We start from the raw sequence: 18,467 nt of genomic DNA, 5'->3' as shown, positions 1-18,467 counted from the left end.
GTTCCTGCCTGTCAGGGTTTTCGTGAAAGTTGTAGGCATCTCCCTTGTAGAGGGCCCTATGTTTGATGATTGTCCTGCTCTCCAGCATCACTGGGTGTTTCTGTGTGCCCTTCTTCCATGTCTGTAGTCTTTGTCTTAAATACCCAGGATTTCCCAGAGAAATGCCCTCAGAGCCCCAGAGTACTCTGGAAGCACACAGCACCTTTTCCTTCTCTTCAATGTGGCCCCTGGCCAGTGCCAGACAGTAGTAAGTTTGAAAGCCCTGCTCAGCTGAGGTCCATTTTTGAGATGTAATTTGCCCTTCAGGGCACTTTGGTGGTACTGTCTGGGGCTGGAGCTCTATCTAAAGTCATAAGCTTCTTCCTCTTTCCATTGTCATATCTCCTGTCCCCTTACTGGTTACTCCCAGAAGCACCTCCTCAATAAACCACACATAAATTCTCATTTCAGAGTATGTTCTGGGTAAACTGACCCAAGTCATGGCTCAAGTCACTGAAGAAGAAAGGGGTGATACAGGGAATAAAGTCCTTCTAAGACACTGTAAAGGACCAGGAACCTAAAGCCACCATTAAATTTAAGATTATAACGCCACAGTCACAAACCAAGGCTCAAGAAGCTTCTGTCACTATGGTCACACCTGATTCTAGTAGCCAAAACTGTTGACTGGCAACCATGCACATGCTCACTATTGTGTAGACCTTATCTACAGCCATAATTTCCTAGAAGCCACAACAAGATGGTGTCCTAGTAGGGTCCAACTTACTCTTGCAAACTCAGCTAGCTGGTTGAGCCCATTTCAAATGTAGAACCTAGCTGCAAGGGAGTTTGGGGAAACACTTTCCTTTGCTGCCCATGTAATATAAGGTAACACTTAGAAGGAAGTGGGCATTGAAGCTAGTTGTCAGTCAATCTTAATAACAGTGGCAGAAAGCAAGAGAACATGGCATGTATTCACTTCAGAAGCATTTAGTATTATAGGTTTTGTTTGTTTGTTTGCATGGAAAGTTGTCTCTTGTTTTTAGTCCCTGGTAGGCAACATATCTGGTGTGTGTGTGTGTGTGTGTGTGTGTGTGTGTGTGTGTGTGTGTGTGTATGTGTAAGCACATACATGTATAGGAGTACACATTTGTGCATGCACCTGTGGTTCCCAGAGCTTGGTATTAGGATGTCTTCCTCAGTTACTTTCTATTACCTTTTAGTTAGTTGTTTATTTGTTGAGACAAGGTCTCACTATATAGCACTGGCTAGCCTGGAATTTTCTATGTAGACCAAGCTGGCCTCAAGCTCAGAGGTCTGCCTGCCTCTGTCTCCTAAGTGCTGAAGTTAAATATGTGGGCCACTATGTTCAGCTTCCACCTTATTTTTTAAAGACAGTCTCTTCACTGGACCTGGAACATTGCAGGTAGATTGGCTGAGAGCTCCTGGGAGCCACCTGACTCTTCCGTCCCGCACTGGGATAAAGATGCTCACAACTGGTTATGCCCATATGTTTCTGTGGGCTCTGGGGATCCCAAGCTCTCATGATGAAATAACTTGGAAAGCATTTTTGTTTTTATTTTTCGAGACAGGGATGCTTTATGTAGTCTTTGTTGTCCTGGAACTCACTTTGTAGACCAGGCTAGCCTCAAACTCAAAGAGATCCACCTGCCTCCGCCTCCCGATTGCTGGGATCAAAGATGTACGCCACCACCGACTGGAACAGAAAGCATTCTTTAGGGAGAAATTCTCTGATCTGTCACTATTCTTTATTTTAATTTATTTTACGTCCTGACTGCAGTTTCCGCTCCCTCCTCTCATCTTATCCCCTCCTCCTACCTCTCCTCCCCCGCCCCAATCCACTCCTCTGTTTCTGTTCAGAAAGGAGCAGGCCTCCTATGGTATCAACAAATCATATCAAGTTGCAGTAAGACTAAGCACCTCCCTTTGTATTAAGGCTGAGGAATAGGTTCCCAAGAACCAGCCAAAACATTAGGGACAGCTCTAGCTCCCAATGTTAGGAGTCCCGCAGATAGACCAAGGTATACAACTGTCATATATATGTAGGGGACTTAGGTCAGTACCATACAGGCTCCCTGGTTGTTGGTTCAGACTCTGTGAGTTCCTATGAGCCAGGCTAGTCATTTCTGTGGGTTTTGTTGCGATGTCCTTGACCCCTCTGGCTCCTACCATCCTTCCTCTCTCTCTTCAGCAAGATTTCCTGAGCTCTGACTAATGTTTGGCTGTGGGCCTCTGCATCTGTTTCCATCAGGTACTGGATGAAGACTCCCTGATGACAATTGGGGCAGTCGCCAATCTGATCATAGGAGAGAGCTAGTTCAGGCTACATATCCACTATTGCTAGAAGACTTAACTGGGGTCATCCTTGTAGATTCCATGGTAGTTTCCATGGCATCAGGTTTCTACCTGACCCCCCAAAAGCCTCCCCATTCCAGTCATCTCAGCACCCCCGCCCCCCACAACAACTCAAGCCCTCAATTTCCCATCTCCACCCACCTCCAGTCCTCCTAGAGGATCTCTACTTTCCCTTCCCAGGGAGATCCAAGTGTCCTGCTTTGGGCCTTACTTGTTACCTAGCCTTTCTGGGTCTGTGAATTGTATTCTGATTATCCTTTACATCTCGTATCCACTTATTAGTGAGCGCATACAATGCTTGCCTTTCTGGGTCTGGGTTACCTCACTCAGGATGATTTTTTTAATTATTACTTTTTTAACTGATTCATTTTTTTTTATATTCCAATCCCAGTTCCCCTTCCCTTCTCTCCTCCCGCTTTTCCCCACCTCGCATACTCAACATGACTTTTATACTTCTGTTCATTTGCCTTCTGATTTCCTGATGTCACAGATGATTAGTACTCCCTTGTATAATTGTACCTCATTTTCTTTATCCATTCTTTGGTTGAAGGGCATCTAGATCATTTCCACTTTTTGGCTATTACAAATAAAGCTGCTATGAACATAGTTGAGCAAGTGTCCTTGTGGTATGATTGATCATCCTTTGGATATATGCCCAAGAGCAGCATAGCTGAGTCTTGAGGTAGATTGATCCCCAATTTTCCAAGAAACTGCCATATTGATTTCCAAAGTGGCTGTACAAGTTTGTATTCACCAGAAATGGAGGAGTGTTCTCCTTGCTCCACATCCTCTCCAGCATGAACTATCATTTGTGTTTTTTTATCTTAGCTGTTCTGCCAAGTGTAAAGTGGAATCTCAAAGTTGTTTTGATTTGTATTTCCTTGAAGGCTAAGGATGTTGAACATTTCTTTAAGTGTTTCTCTGCCGTTTGAGATTCTTCTGGTAAGAATTCTCTGATTAGGTCTGTACCCCATTTTAAAATTGGGTTCTTTGGTTTTTTGATGTCTAGTTTCTTGAGTTCTTTGTATATTTTGGAGATCAGTCCTCTGTCAGATATGGAGTTGGTGAAGATCTTTTCCCATTCTGTAGGCTTCTTTTCAGTTTCATGAGGTCCCATTTATTAATTGCTGATCTGTGTCTGTGCTACTGGTGTTCTATTCAGGAAGTGGTCTCATGTGCCAATGTGTTCAAGGCTATTCCCACTTCCTTTTTTTTTTATCAGATTCAGTGTAACTGGATTTATGTTGAGGTCTTTGGTCCACTTGCACTTGAGTTTTGTGCAGAGTGATAGATATGGACCTCTTTGCATTTTTCTACATGACAACATCTAGTTATGTTAGTATTATTGTTAAAGAAGCTTTCTTTTTTTCCATTGTATAATTTTGGCTTCTTTGTCAAAAATCAGGTGTGCATATGTGTAGGCTTTCTCTTTTAGGCCACCAACCAGCTCCCAAATCATGACACAGAGCCTTCTTAGTTGTGAATGCTCAGCCTTGCTTGGCTTGATTCTGGCTAGTTCTTTTAACTTAAATTAACCTATTTAGCTACCTTTTGCCTCTGGGCTTTTCACTTTTCTTTCTTTCTATATATCTGACTCTCACTGCTTCTTGTGTGTGGCGGCCTGACTGCCTGGTAGCTGTCTGGCTTCTTACCTCATTATTTTCTCCTTGAGCCTAGATTTCTCCTATTTATTGTCTCTCCCTGCCAGCCCTGCCTATCCCTTTCCTGCCTATCTATTGTCCAATCAACTTTTTATTAGACCAATCAGGTACCTTAGGCAGGCAAAATGAAACAAATGCAATACATCTTTACATAATTAAACATATATCCTTACATAGTTAAACAAATGCAGCGTAAACAATTGTAAGAAATGTTCATGAGGGAAAATGATCTGTAATTCTCTTCCTTTATGGAGTCTTTGTGTGGTTTGGGTGTCAGGGTAATGTGTCCTCATAAAAATAATTTTGCAATGTTCTTCCTGTTTCTATTGTATGGAATAATTTGAGGAGTATTAGTATTAGCTCTCCTTTGAAAGTCTGGTAGAATTCTGTGCTGAAACCATGTGGCCCTGGGCTTTTGTTTGGGAGACCTTTAATGACTGCTTCAATTTCCTTAGGGGTTGTAGGGTTGTTTAAAACATTTATATAATCTTAGGGTTTAATTTCAATAAGTGGTATCAATCAAGAAAATTTTCCATTTCTTTTAGCTTTTCCAATTTTGTGGAGTATAGATTTTTGAAGTATGATTTAATGATTGTCTGGACTTCCTCAGTGTCTGTTGTTATGCCCCCCTTTTTGTTTCTGAATTTGTTGATTTGATTACTCTCTCTTCCTTTTAGTTATTTTTGGTAAGGGTTTATTTTGTTGATTTCCTCAAAAACCAAGTCTTTGTTTCATTGATTCTTTGCATTATTCTCTTTGTTTCTATTTCATTAAATTCAGCCCTAATTTGATTATTTCCTGCATCTAGTCCTTCTTCTTCTTCTACTTCTTCTTCTTCTTCTTCTTCTTCTTCTTCTTCTTCTTCTTCTTCTTCTTCTTCTTCTTCTTCTTCTTCTCCTCCTCCTCCTCCTCCTCCTCCTCCTCCTCCTCTTCCTCCTCCTCCTCCTTCTCCTCCTCCTCCTTCTTCATTTTTCCAGACAGGGTTTCTCTGTATTGTTTTGGAGGCTGTCCTGGAACTCACTCTGTAGACAAGGCTGTCCTCAAACTCAGAGAGACTTTTGTGATGGATATGTGGTCAGTTTTGAAGAAAATTTAGTGAGATGCTGACAAAAAGGTACATTCTTTGGTGTTTGTGTAAAACATTCTGTAGATATATGTTAGGTCAATTTGAATAATAACATCTGTGAGTTCTGTTATTTCTCTGTTTAGTTTCTGTCTGGATGACCTGTACATTGGTGAGAGTGGGGTGTTGAAGTCTCTCAGTATTAATATGTGAGGTTCAATGTATGATTTAAGCTTTAGTAATGTTTTTTTTTTTTACAAATGTGGGTGACCTTGTGTTTGGGGCATAGATGTTCAGAATTGAGGCATCATCTTAGTAGATTTGTTCTTTGATAAATATGAAATGCCTTTCTCCATCTCTTTATATTTATTTTGGTTTGAAGTCTATTTTGTTAGATATTAGGATAGCAACACCAGCTTGCTTCTTAGGTCTGCTAGATTGAAGAATCTTTTCCAACCCTTTACTCTGAGGTAATGTCTGTCTTTGATGTTAAGGTGTGTTTTTTTGTGTGCTGCAGAATGATGGACCCTGTTTTCATATCCATTCTGTTAGCCTGTGACTTTTTATTAGCAAATTGAGTCCATTGATATTGAGAGATTGACTGGTGATTATTAATCCCTGTTATATTTTTTGTTGTTGTTGTTGGTGGTGTGTGCGTTTCACTTCATTGGATTTTGCTGGTATGGGATTATATATTGCCTGTGTTTTCATGGGTGTAACTAACTTCCTTGGGTTGGAGTTTTCCTTACAGTATCTTCTGTAGAACTGGATTTATAGATAAATATTGATTAAATTTGTTGTTGTTGTCATGAAATATCTTGTTTTTATCCATCTATGGTTGTAAAGGGAAGCCTTTTTCTTGAGAGAAGCCTTCCCGCCAGCCTGGTTCTAGAGCTGCATCAGTCCCAAATAAACACACAGGAAGCTATATTAATTATGAAGCTGATGGCCTTGCTTGTTTCCTACTGGCTATCTCTGACTTAAGTAATTACCACATAATTGTTAATCTAAGTATATCTCTTACCGGAGAAGTTCCGGCCTTCCTACCCCATGGCGTTACATCTTGACTCTCTGTGTTTCTCCTTCCCAGAGTCCTCCTGGACTCCTAGTCCCACCTATCTTGGTTCTCTATAGGCCAACAGTGCTTTATTGACATAATCACAGGACTTCCCCCATCATATGGTGATTGAAATTTTTGCTGGCTAAAGTAGTCTGCACTGGCATCCATGGCCTCTTAGAGTCTGCAAGATGTCTATGCAGGCTCTTCTGGCTTTTAGAGTCTCCATTGAGAAGTCAGGTGTAATTATGATACACCCACCTTTATATGTTACTTGGCCTTTTTTCTTTACAGTTTTCAATATTTTTTTAGTCTTTATGTTTAAGTGTTTTTGATTGTTATGTGGTAGGGGACGTTTTTTCTGATCCAGTTTATTTGACTTTTGCAGGCTTTTTGTATTTTCATAGGGCATATACTTCTTTAGGTTGGGAAATTTTTCTTCTATGGTTTTATTGAATATATTTTCTGTGTCTTTGAGCTGGAATTCTTCTCCTTCTTTTATTTCTATTCTTGGGTTTTGTCTTTTCATAGTGTCACAGATTTCCTGGGTGTTTTGTGTTAGGGATTTTTTAGATTTAACATATTCTTTGACCAATGAATCTATTTCTTCTACCATATCCTCAATGTCTGAGAGTCCTCTTCCATCTCTTGTACTCTATTGGTGATGCTTGCCCCTGTAATTCCTGTTCACTTACCCAGATTTCTGTTCCCAGAATTCCCTCAGTTTGTTTTTTCTTTATTGCTTCTGTTTCCAACTATTCATCAGGTCTTTAATAGTTTTGTTTCCATTAACCATTCATTTGTTTTTTCTTGGTTTTCTTGACATTTGTTAAGAGATTTATTGATTTCCTCCAATTTTTCCTCCAATTTTTTGGTTGTCTTTTCCTCCATTTAAGAAATTTTTCCTTTCCTCTTTAAGGGCCTCTATCATCTCATAAAGTTATTTTTAAGGTCATTTTCTTGTGCTTCAGCTGTGTTGGACTGTTCATGTCTTGCTGTCATATGATAGCTAGGTTTTGGTGGTTACATATTGTCCTTTCTGGTATTGACTGTGTTCTTACACTGACATTTAGGAATTTGGATTTGTGGTGATTATAGGTCTAGGTATTGATTCCTGTGTTTGTCTTTGTTGAATGAGCGTTTTGTTTCTTGATTTCTGTTTCCTCTCTTGTCTTCTGGTCTAAGTGGCCAATGGTTTTGGTGACTGATGAGCCTTCAGGTCCAGTAAGGTCTTTCCACTGTGGTTTTGGGGGCCTTGGGTCTCTTGACTGGGTTTGGCCTCTGGTAAAGCTGAGGTATTCTTGGGTCTTTATATCTGCTATGGCCTTCAGTAAATCCTGTGTCTTCTGTGGTACCTAGGACCAGCCTAGCCCCTGGTAAAGCTGCTGGGGCTTTTCTTCTGACTAGGGTGGACTGTATGTGGGCCTGTGGAGCCTATTGGAGTTCTGTGGAAGGGCAGTTGTGCCTGGTGTGGTCTGTGATTCAGTGGTGAAAGTCTGCTGGGGTTGGGGGCAGGACCTAGCAGCAGCAGAGCCAGGGGAAGGGTTGCTGGAGGCAGAATCCAGGAAGGGCTCTATGTGTCACAATTCTTAGCACAAACACATTTTTAGGTGTGTGCCAAATGACTAACATTGTGCCAGGCACTGCACTAATCTTGTTTTCTGTAACCTTACATGAGTTCATAGCAACATTTTCATAGATCTCTTGGATAGACACAAGAGAAAGGGACTCCTTTTTGTGTTATTTAGTCACCCAGTAACAACGGACAGATTTAAAATTGGCAACAGAAGAAAAGAAGCAGAGAAGAGGCTACCCCAGCACACACCAGTCAGGTCCAGGGAGAAAGACCCTCATGGAGCAAACGGAAGATGACATCCTGAGCTGCACAGAAAACATGACTTTACCTCACTCCTCTTTAGGAAGGCTTGTCCTTGACACACAGTTCTTGGCTATCTTCAGGAAGAATTCAAGCTTGTGTGCATAGTTCATTGAATAGACAGTTCATGCATGTGATCCCATGTTCTCAGTGACCTTTTTGTATCTTTTTGTGTACTGAGTGTGTTTGTATGTGCAAGTGCATGTGGAGGTCAGGGGACAGATTTCATCATCTTTGAGACAGGGTCTTTGGTTCACCACCTGGCCCACTAGCTTCTTGGGATTCTCTCCATGTCTCCCATCTCACTGTGTGAGCATTGGGGTATTAGATGCATGCTACCTATTCAGATTTATGTGGTTTCTGGATATCCAGTCCTCATGCTTGCATGCTATACCTACTAGCCATTTCCCCCCTCTCAACGACTCTTTATGTGATCCTTATTGTCTCGACTAAATGAACCCTTTAATAGTGTTACTTATAGGTTTCTGTGTAAATATATCTCTACCAGTGTAAAAAAAATCTTATGAGCATTGCCAATAAACACACTCTTCCCCCTCAAAGAATTCCATTGGAGAGATGTATGTAGCCCGTTGCGTTATTTTTAAAATATACTGGAAGTCAATGGAGTAGTGATTGGATGGTGTATTGAAAAATAGTAAAGCCATTATATTTTAAATTCTTGTTCTGTACCTGGGACTGTGATAGGGACATTATGTTATGAAATTCTTACCATTCTAGAGGTTTTAGCTGATTTTTACCAATCAGTGTCCTCAGACAAGCAAATAACACCATGTTCCAGGGTAAGGCAGTGCACAGCAATGGCTCCAACCTAGCTCTTCTTGCTCCCAGGCTGTGTTCTCAGTTACTCCGCTGGCAAAAGCCAGTGGTGACTAATTGTCTAATCATGTTTCTAGCCCTTAATTGTTGCTTTCTGTTTCCTTGTGGCCAGAGATTTATTTTAATTTTTCCTGTGGTCGATGATCCATGACATAAGATTCCACAGTCATATACTGTAAGTGCAAAAGGCTTAAGTGGAGGGCCAAGAAAAACTTCCCCTTCAGATTACAATCACATACCAACCTTGTATTTACAGTTGGAACAGATAAACATTCCTAGTTATTCCTAGCTGTTCATCTGTTTAAAAAAATGTTTTAAGCATGTTTCAGGCAGCATTCTAGATATTGACAAAGATCCTCCTTTCATGGAGTTTCCATTCCCACTGGAAGGGGCAGATGAATACACTCAATCAGGTACATCTGGTATAAATAGTTAGCCCAAGTGCAGTGAGAGCAATGCCACAGATGGGAGCAGGTTCCTGAGTCCATGATGCATGAGGAATCTTTTGAAGGTGGTGCCAGAAAGCTTTAGGATGGTGGCATTTGAGCAAGGACCTAAAATAAATTGAGGGAGAAAAGTCCTGGTGGCAGCATTCTTTGGGTAGCTGTGTGAACAGGTGTAGAGGGCCTCTGAGAACAGCCAGGAAGTGAGTTGCTGCTAGGGCAGCGGTGTGAAGGTGTGGGCTGGGGTAGGATGCCTTGAGCTGATAAAGGAAAGATCATGGGGGTCTCATAGGCCCTGATAAAGACAAACTTTATGCAGAGCAAGACATCGTGGGACACTTTTACAGGGGTAATATGTGTGGATCGCTTTCCAGGAAAGCTGGGAGTGGGACCTTACTATGCAGCCCTAGCTGCCTTGAATCCACAGAAATCCACTTGGGAGTACCACCACACTTGCCTTTTTTTGGGAGGGAGAGCTATGCACATGGTCTTTTAAAATTTTATTTAAAAATACATATTTTTGTTGACACATAATTATGCATATTTGTTCGATTGAATGTAACATTTCCATACTGATGTATGCTGTGTGCCAATCACATTATAAATTTTTATTTGGTTTTAAAGATGGAAGAAATGACAACAGGTTAATTTGTTGACAGGATCCACCTAACGAAGCAAACTTTCCCTAGATTGGAGTGTAGATTGTCTACCTTTAAAGTCACTTGTCCTAAGAATCCATAGTTTCACTATTTTTTTTTTTTTGGTTTTACGAGACAGGGTTTCTCTGTATTGTTTTGGAGGCTGTCAATACAGCCCTCGAACTCACAGAGATCCACCTGCCTCTGCCTCCCGAGTGCTGGGATTAAAGGCGTGCGCCACCACCGCCCAGCTGTTTTTTTTTTTCTAAATGGCTGGTCTGTTACTGACTTTTCTGTTCCTTAATCTCCTAGGATCCCCCAGGGATAGAGCCAAGAACATGTTTTTAGCACTTAACTGTTTCCCCAGCATCCCAGGAAATGTAAAGGTATGATGCATGCACCATTTAGACACCAGAATTTTGTTCTCTCCACGATAAAACTCAGTGAGGGGCGACTAGGTGGTTCTGAATCTTCTAGTTCTGAAATTAGACCCATCTACTTAGCTCCCCATCACCAACATGTGTATCTAGAGCTAAATATTATATGGCTTCCTTCACACAAGTTATTGAATTGAATCCACACAGTTGACTGTTTGGGTATCAGTTAATTCTTGCCTGGCAGATTTCAATAATTGTTCAGCCTCACTTTTTCTTCCTCCATTGAACCCTTAGGGAAGGTGTCTGATTCAGAATTTTCAGATGATAAACCTTACAAGGAAAATAATCATTTGACTTATGTCTTGGAATTCTAGGATGCAAGAATAGCAGGTAAGTTCCATGTTAGCCATTGGAATAGTCTAATTTAAAAGGCCTATGCCAAAAGCTTCAAGACATTTAGCTATTGATCCCCCCCCCCCACTGGATAGAAAGAGTCAGTGTGACATAATGTCACATTTTAAGATTGCTATGATGTGTTTCAAGGAGTTGTCACCTGCCTCTTCTCACTCACATCCATTGAACGGGGTCTTGTCAACTCATCTTTCTCTTTCTCTTTCTATTTCAATTGTCACGGCAAAATCAACATGCTAACTATGCTCAAAATATGTGATTAATTTTATAACTATTTTCAATGTACTGAGTCCATTCTTTTAAAATGATATGAAATAAATCCAACATGGGATCTAGTAGAGAAAGATGGATAGATGCCTTGGAGGACAGTGGGCTGGCAGACAAAGACCTGGTATTTGCCCTGCAGCTTTTCCTAGTGAGCCTAAGACTGTTGGGCATTAAATATCATCTGCCTTCATTTCCCACACCCAGCACATGGTAGTTAACTCATTTGCCCCCATAAATTCAGGAACGATTTTCATTATTCTATTAAATCACTTTAGCTGTGAATCCCCAAGAGGACCTTCAATGTGTCACACATTTCCAAGTATTTAGATGATTTCATACAGTCATAGCACCATTTCTGGACTAATGTTTACAGATGCTAATAGTCTGGCACAAATATTTCTTGATGAAATTTGAGAAACTGTATATATCAAAACATTTTAATATGCCAGAAGATGTATTTTTAGGAAAGTACTCTACCCACTGACTCACATCACCAGCCCTCACATGTATGGTTTAAAAGGGTTCATTCTTACAGGTATGGACTTGTCCTACTAAGACCTGTCTACACTCTCCAGCATGGTGAATTTATCAATAATTAGTTTGATTATTAATTTAAAAAGTATAATCTGCCAGTTAGGTGTGGTGGTGCCCCCTTTTGTCCCAGCATTTGGGAGGCAGAGTCAGGTGGCTCTCTTGAGTTCAAGGACAGCCTGGTCTACAGAGCTAGTTCCAGGACAGCCAGAGCTACCCTGCCTCGAAAAAAACATTCATAATGAATCAATGAATGAACGAATGTATGATTCCATGTGTGTACTAGTAACAGCTTATGATTCTCAGAGCTTTGAATGCTTCATTGTATTGGTTTGTTTGCTGATATACCAGAGTTCTGCTGACTCGTGTGCTGAAACATTGTCCGGGGGGTCCAAAGAAGGTCACCAAACGCCAGGAGACAGGGCCGTGGACCAACTTCAGCCTTGTGCATATCACCTTCTGTTTCTCCTTCCTCTCGCACTTATCCCTGAAAGCTTTTTATTCTTTTATCTTTTGACTTTGAGAGTTAATACAGGTTTCCTGCCTTTCCTGATATTTTAAGTCTTTGAGTTTTTTTGAAATTCTCATTGTAAATGTCCCAAGTCCCATATTCCATGATCATTTTTTTCTTTATGAATGCTGCATCCATTTCTGTTACTATTTTTGGTGGACATTTAGAAGGAAACTGTGGTGCTGTATTAAGGTCTAGAGATCTGAACACACATAGAAGACTACCCTAGTGACCTAGTTTACGATGTGTGCATGAGGCAATCATTAATCATGAAGGATGGACCCCAAGAGAGATTATAAGCCTTAAGAGACAACCAATGTTCTGTTTATCAGAAGAAACAGAGTTTCTAAAGGCAAATCAAATACTTAGAGTGAGATGCTAGGGGTAGAGGCATGTGCAGATTCTTTATAATGAATCTGGAAGTTAAGAATTAAGAACGAAATGGTATCACTCAAACTGTGCAGAATTCCAGAGGCTAGGTCTGTAAGGCAGGCATTCAAGGATAAAGCCCTAACATTCATTTCTTGCTCTGAAGTACTAAGGCACTGTTTGAAGTGTTTGGTAATTTACAAAGTCCCGCCATCCCAGCCTGAGGAAGAAGGGACAGACACCTCCATGGCTGCTGGTGGTGGAATGGAGTGGACGAATGGTGACAGCAGGGAGCTCACAAGTAGGAAGCAAGAATGCTGGTTTCCCAATTACATTTCCAAAGAAGGCGGCCAGTAGGAAGTCAAGCTGCTGCCTTTGTTGCAGGTTTTCAGGGTGAGTTCTGTGACTGGGGAGTTTACCTAGAGGTTCAGTCCTGACTAAGAAGTTTGTGGGCACACTCCGGAAACTGACGAGCTTTGGAGTCAAGGTATTCTGTCTCCCTCGCAGACTGTCACTCAGCTTACATTGCTTAACATTGCTTAACTTGCCTAAAACTTTTCAATTTTGAAATGGGAATGTTGTCTGGAACAAAAGTTTGCACTTAGAAGCCACTTAACACATTTTAAAAGCCTTCAAGTGTCTCAAATCCAGCTTTGTTTAAAGTGAGAACAAGAAATGCAGTTATTCTTCTAAAATATTGTCTACTTACTCTTGGAGAATTTCATACAAGCATTCCATGCCTTTCAATTATATTTACCACTCCTGCCCAGCTCCTCATGGCTCTTCCACAGTCTCTGAAAACTTCATGGCCCCTTTTTCATTTTTTAAATTCATTAGCCATCACCTGTTGCTAGCTAAGTGCAGGTAGAGCTTAGTAGGCCCCTTCCCTCTCCATGCACAACACTGACTGGATTGATTGTGTGCAGGTCACCACAGCTGCTGTGAATTCACAAAACAGTGGTCATGTGATGTCCCGAAAACACCATTTCACTTGGGTTCTCCCTAATCTCTGGCTTTCACAATTTTTCTGTTTCCTCTTTTCCAATATTCCCTGATCCCCAAGGGAAGGGGGTATAATACAGATGTCCCATGGCTGAGCATTTCATAGACACTCATTCCCTATACCTTGACTACTTGTGGGTGTCTGTGTTAAACATTGTCCATTGCACAGAGGAGCTTTTCTGAAGCTGTCTGGGAGCTGCACTGATCTATGAGTACAGAGACGTGAATGTAGAGGGCAGCTGGATGCTATGTCCATTTAGTGAAATAGTAGTTTCCCTCCTAGGACCTAGGGCCTCCCTATTTATGAGTGCCAGATATGAGTTTCCTCCTACAAAGAATCCTGGTTATTTTTTAAGTCACAAACCTTTTAGAAGCCAAGGAATGCCATGCACTAGAAAGCCAAAGCACCAATTAGTCATAGCCCTTGTTTAGATTGATAACATATAGCAGATATTTATATACTATGGACCTTAAAACTTAATCTTTGTCATGTAATTGGAGAATGTCTGTGTAGATTTGTTTCAAAATGTATTGAAAGAATTTTTGCTTGTTTTTCTGAGACAGGATCTCATACTGTAGGTCAGGCAGACCTGGATTTCACTTCTAAGACCTGAAAGGTTTGTTTTGGTATTTCTAAGGACTGTTGAATTATGGTTAGAAATGCTTATTATAGACAACTACATTTGTTAAAATATGTATGTGGAAACTTTCTCTTAGAAAGACAATCATAAAATGCTGATCTCACCTGCCAATCTCAGTAAGATCCACTCATTCACTGTGCCTGCTAATTGTAAAACTTATGTTAACTCATATGAAGAGACTAAAAGACTCTCACACTTATAAACATATCCAAGTAGCATATCACTTTGAAATTTCCCTGACACAACTAAAATGGCTACAACAGACCAACTTGAACGTTTGAGGTAGGAGTCCTCTTTTCCTCAGTATGTGTGATCAACTGGCTTTTCTATTGAGTCTTCAGATAAACCTCTTCTTTGAAAACTTATAGTCCCAACAGCTCATAGTCCCACCATACCTCCATATTCATAAACTAAATCATCTCTTTTCAACACAGGGAGACAGACTTCCCTGCCATATGCACTTGCTTTCCCAGGGCTCTTCCTGCCGTGGAAAAACCATTCTAATTTATCTCAAGAAGGAAGACCAACTAAGAACAGCTCTGAGGGTTCAGGACAGTCCTAGCCAACATCCTCCAGCCATGCCCTTTATACCTAGATGTTTTTATTACCTCTGGGTTTGCTGCCAGTGTCGATTTTCATAGGCATCATCTTTCTTGTTGGGGATATTGGGGAGCTAGACAAGTTTCTACATGCCTAACCAATGCTCCTATTCATGGTTCCAATATCCACGTTCCCTCCAGCCTCTCCCATCCTAGTACAGCCTGTGAAATGGGTCACACTCAGAAGCTACTGAACATAATAGAGGTGAAGAAAATAGTTGTGTTGGTGTTCACTAATGGGCATTTGTATCACTGCTGATCTTTGAGCAACCCCTTCCCTAGAGTAAAGAAAAGGCCAAATAGCTGGTAAATCCTATCTAGGAACCTGGAGGAATAAAATGCTGCTGATGACTGAGTCCTTGTCACAGCTCCTTGTAACTCTCCCTTCCAAGGCTGCCTCCTGAATCTTCCCACTTTTCTTATATTTACTGAATAATGTATGAATCACACTCTGAAGACATTTACAAGTATTTTATAATTGTGCCTACATTCATCAGCTTCATGAAGTCAGCTGGGGGCTTTGAGCTGTTGGCTCATTTGTTTTTGTATTGGACCACCTAAGAGGGTACTGGCTCTGCTGATATGTAGCATTTCCTGTCCTGCTGGGGTGTCTGGCTTTGGCTGTCCTGTGGTACTTCAGAGCATACCCCCTCAAGCTTTGTTCTGACCACCCAACTGCTAGTTTGAATCAAGACTGCTTTACTGTCCTAGGTGGCAAGATTTAACAAGTGGATTTTTATTAATTCCTAGATAATAAAACATAAAAATAAGTCCTAAGATACATTTTAAAATGTGTCATATATTATTTTAGGCTCAGGGACTATGAAATAATGGCAATAATGATGTGTTTAAATCCATTAAATCATGGGGCCAGCTGAAAGCACTCCATAAACTAGAGTGGGAATAATAACTATAGGTCAGACTGAAGTCTGGAAGATGACCACACAGGGACCAGGGAGTCTCAAGGATATATGTATCTTTCTGAGGAGGGAACCATGGTAACTGAATCTCTGAACTCACAGAGACTATATTTGCTTATAAAGTAAATTTAGCTGGAATGTCCAATCACTTAATAATGGATTCCTCATTTACAGAATACAGCGAGCAGTGCTTGTCCTTCCATAAGATAGTCATTTCTACACGTAGAAGAATCTGGTAGGTTGGGGAACTCTGTGTGTGTTTGCTCTTAGGTGTTTTTAGTAGCAACATCCCATTCAAATTTCTAGTGAACCCTAGTGATGTAGGCAGAGTAAATAGTTCTCTCACCTCATGAGTGAAAATTGACCCCCATTAAGTACCTCTTAAACCTTAATGAGCCGGGCGGTGGTGGCGCAAGCCTTTAATCCCAGCACTCGGGAGGCAGAAGCAGGCGGATCTTTGTGAGTTCGAGGCTGGGCTGGACCGATAGCCTCAAAAACAATACAGAGAAACCCTGCCTCGTAAAAACCAAAAAAAAAAAAACAAAAAAAAACAAAAAAAAAACAAAAGAAAAGAAACCTTAATGAACATGTAAAGGGTCTGGAGCTTTTGTCAAATGCAGGTTCAGCTACAGGAGGTCTAGAATGGAGCTGGAAAATGATGTATAGCTAACATGCTTCCAGCTGAGGTTGCTACTCTGCAAGGCCTGAGACAGCACAAATGTATCCAATTTGCTTGGCCAAGAAAAATTACAAACTTTCAAGGCATTGTGGAGAGGACAATGGGCATCATATGTTTCTAAATCAATATCTTTGTGTTACAGGCTAATCTTATTTAAAATCAGCATATGAATGGGGAGCTAGCTCAGTGGTTAAGAAAATTTACCCTTCTTCTAGAGGACCTGAATTTCATGATGGCTCACAACCCCTGTAACTCCAGTTCTAGGAGATCCAACTGCCTTCTTACGGCTTCCACAGGCCCGGGCGCGCGCACGCGCACGCGCACACGCACACACACACACACAGACACACACACACACACACACACACACACACAAATAATAAATCCAAGAAAAGAAAAATAGTGCAGACCTCTGTAACAGAATTTGTTGCCATCCTTATGATGGTTCTATGATGTACTGTTAGCATCCCCAGCTTACGGGGCAAGTACTTAGGGCTATAGAGGGTCTCTTATGGTTGGTCCTAGAGTCCAGGCATGTTTTGTTCAGGACAAAGGCCCCATCTTACTGATCCTGATCCTTTTTTTGTGTATGCTGTGGTATAATTGAACTGGGGTGGCTTTTACTTCTGTGAAATGGATACTTAATCCAAGAAACAGCTGGATTTTCTAGTAACTATTACAACAATAGAACAGGCTGCCCTTGCAGAGTGTCTCTTGAACTAGATGAGTAATTGGGCAGTACAGTAGTTTTCAAACTATATTTTTACAGACTTGTTACAGAGACAATGTCAGGAGGGGAGAACAGACTCGGATTCTGGACTCTTCTCTGTCTTATTTGCATGCTGGGGTCTGTGTAGATTATGTTCAAAAGTAATTTTCTGATGCTACATGTATGTTAAAAGACTGTAAGCTAGATGGTCTCAAGGCACATTTAAAGTTAACACTGAGTGATTTGGACAAGTTGGTGAGTGCTAGAGTTTGAATTAGAACTGGATCAGCTGCTCTTTCAGCCTATGCTACCCTGAAGACTTGTGAATACTAGACTTAGTACTCTCTTCTCTCGGTGGTCCACTGACAGGTCTATTCCCAGGCTGGGTGGTTTAGGGGGAAAAAACTGAGGAACAAGAGATTTTGACATAAAATGCAGCTCTGTTACTAATGAGCCATGGAAACTTCTACAACCACTTTTTTTTAAAAAAATCAATCAACTTTATTTTGCCTTACCCCCTGGGTGCTGTTCTATGCACTGAAAATATTATGGTAAATGAGATGAAGCATAGTATAACTCTGAATCACATGTAAAGGAGTTATACAGAGACTAACAAGTAGATAAATATAAAGGATGATTTCTACCAGGAGGGACCATCCCATGGTCACATACAGTCAAAACATGTGATCATGATAGGTGGCTTGGGACCACTTCAGATAGGGCAGTTAACTCCCTTTGATATTTGGGTTGAGATCTGAAGGAAGAGAATTCATATGGTGACTTGGGGAAGGAAACATCTAAGGATTGGGATGACATCATATCCAAATTCAAAGCACAGGAACAACTTTCACATTTGAAGTACAAAAGCAGATAGAAAGAAGTATATATGGAGAAAGACTAGAGGGGTAGGCATGGCCAACTTTTCAGTGCCAGTGTGTCCACTTTGGCTTTGATTAGAGTGACACTATCCAGGAGGGTAAGACGAGACAGTGGAGTACGCATCTTGGAAATGAGAATTATCTTGGCCTGGAATGGATGGTCATGAGTAGTCATTTATTTTTTCACTTTCCAAAAGCAGGAAAACCCCTACAGACAGAGAGAAAGGGAATGAAGATATCCAGTATCTCTTTCCAATCAGCCTCCCTCCTTGACACCATGTTCCTTGACACCAACTCAGTGGGGAAGAGGAGAAATGCTGAGAACTTCTGAGACTCCACTTTTAGAAGTGTCTTCCTGCACACATACAACTCAGACATTCTCAGAAAGAATACTCCATACATAGCTGCAGGTTATTCCAGCACCCCTCCCCTGATTTTCATGGTGTGCCAAAGCACTGAGGAAATCTCATAAGAAGTAACGATGAGGAACTCTTGAGATGTTAGAGAATGGAAGATCTTATGGAAATTATCCACTTTATAGATAGAGAAATGAGATTCCAAGAGATCAACAACACAAAGTCATTTGATACATGGAAGTATCTAGAAACTTGGGTCTAACGATTCCCAATGGAGTGCATGTTCTTGG

The sequence above is a fragment of the Mesocricetus auratus genome, unplaced genomic scaffold (genome assembly GCF_017639785.1).
Source record: "Mesocricetus auratus isolate SY011 unplaced genomic scaffold, BCM_Maur_2.0 Super-Scaffold_100004, whole genome shotgun sequence".
Lineage (NCBI taxonomy): Eukaryota > Metazoa > Chordata > Mammalia > Rodentia > Cricetidae > Mesocricetus > Mesocricetus auratus.
Note: the sequence above shows the minus strand (reverse complement) of the source record.